The following is a 1,512-nucleotide window of genomic DNA, read 5'->3' on the forward strand; positions in this document are numbered from 1 at the left end:
GCCGTGTTTGGGTGGCACCCACTCATCCAGCACCCCCAGGGCAACGCTCTGAGCATTCCAATGTTCAGATGGATCAGGAAGGGGGTGTCCCTCCCATCCTTGTCCCCATCCCTGTCCCTGTCCCCATCAGTGTCCCTGTCCCCTCGGTAGCCCAATCCCTCCTCTCGGTAGCCCACTCCCTCACCTCACTAGCCAGTTTTTTCATGTATGGCTCCAGCTGCTGCAGCAGGCTGTATCCCCATCCCTGTCCCATCCCTGTCCCTGTCCCCTCAGTGTCCTTATCCCTGTCCCCATCCCTGTCCCCTCGGTGTCCCTGTCCCCATTGTTGTCCCCTCTCCCCTCAGTAGCCCACTCCCTCACCTCACTAGCCAGTTTTTTCATGTAAGGCTCCAGCTGGTACAGCAGGCTGTAGCCCCGTCCCATCCCTGTCCCCTCGGTGTCCCCATCCATGTCCCCATTGTTGTCCCCATCCCCTCGGTAGCCCCATTCCCCTCAGTAGCCCCATGTCTCCCCTCGGTAGCCCACTCTCTCACCTCACTAGCCAGTTTTTTCATGTATGGCTCCAGCTGGTGCAGCAGGCTGTATCCCCGTCCCTGTCCCATCCCTGTCCCTGTCCCCTCAGTGTCCCCATCCCCTCAGTAGCCCAATCCCTCCTCTCGGTAGCCCACTCTCTCACCTCGCTAGCCAGTTTTTTCATGTAGGGCTCCAGCTGCTGCAGGAGGCTGTAGCCCTGCTGGAAGAACGTGTGCTGGGCGTGCATGAACGACAGCATCTGCAGGGGACACAGCGGGGTCGGGGAACCCCAAAAACAGCCCCGTTAAAAAAAAAAAAATCATCGGATTCTTCCCCAAAATGAGGGATTTTCTGCCTGGTTATGGAGAATTAATTAATTCATTAATTAATTATCCCCTATTAAAAAAAAAACCTTCCCCAAAACAAGGGATTTTCTACCTGACTAYGGAGAATTCTGGTGTGAATTAATTTTTCGGGATTTTTTTGGGATTTTTCAGGATTTTCAGGATCCCACCAGATTTTTCTGGATTTTTTTGGGACAATCCCCCTTCCCCTCTCCCCCCCCCCCCATTTCTTGGATTTTTCAGGATTTTTCAGGATTTTCAGGATTTATAATTTTCCTGGCATCCCGAGGGCTCTCACCGCGTCCAGGATTTCGAATTTCTTCTTGGCCTGCAGGACGTTGATCTGGGGGGGAAACAAGAGGCAAAATCAGGTTCCTAAACACAAAAAATCAGAAAAACTGGAAAAATCAAGCTTCTAAACCCGAAAAATCGGGCTCCTAAACTTGGAAAGTCAGAAAAATCGGCACCTTTTATAACGGGGTTTTAAAAACACCTAGGCCAGGAGTCGACCTGCCCAGAGCTGGACTTGCGGATCAAAAAACCCCAAAACTGCATGGTTTTCCCCCATTTTTCAGGTTCCCCCACCCACCTGCAGCACGTAGGGTTTAAATATAGGGTTTTAATATAGGGCTTTAATATAAGGTTTTAATACAGG

The sequence above is a fragment of the Malurus melanocephalus genome, unplaced genomic scaffold, assembly GCF_030028575.1.
Source record: "Malurus melanocephalus ecotype Western Australia unplaced genomic scaffold, MMel_1.1 scaffold_2043, whole genome shotgun sequence".
Taxonomy (NCBI): domain Eukaryota; kingdom Metazoa; phylum Chordata; class Aves; order Passeriformes; family Maluridae; genus Malurus; species Malurus melanocephalus.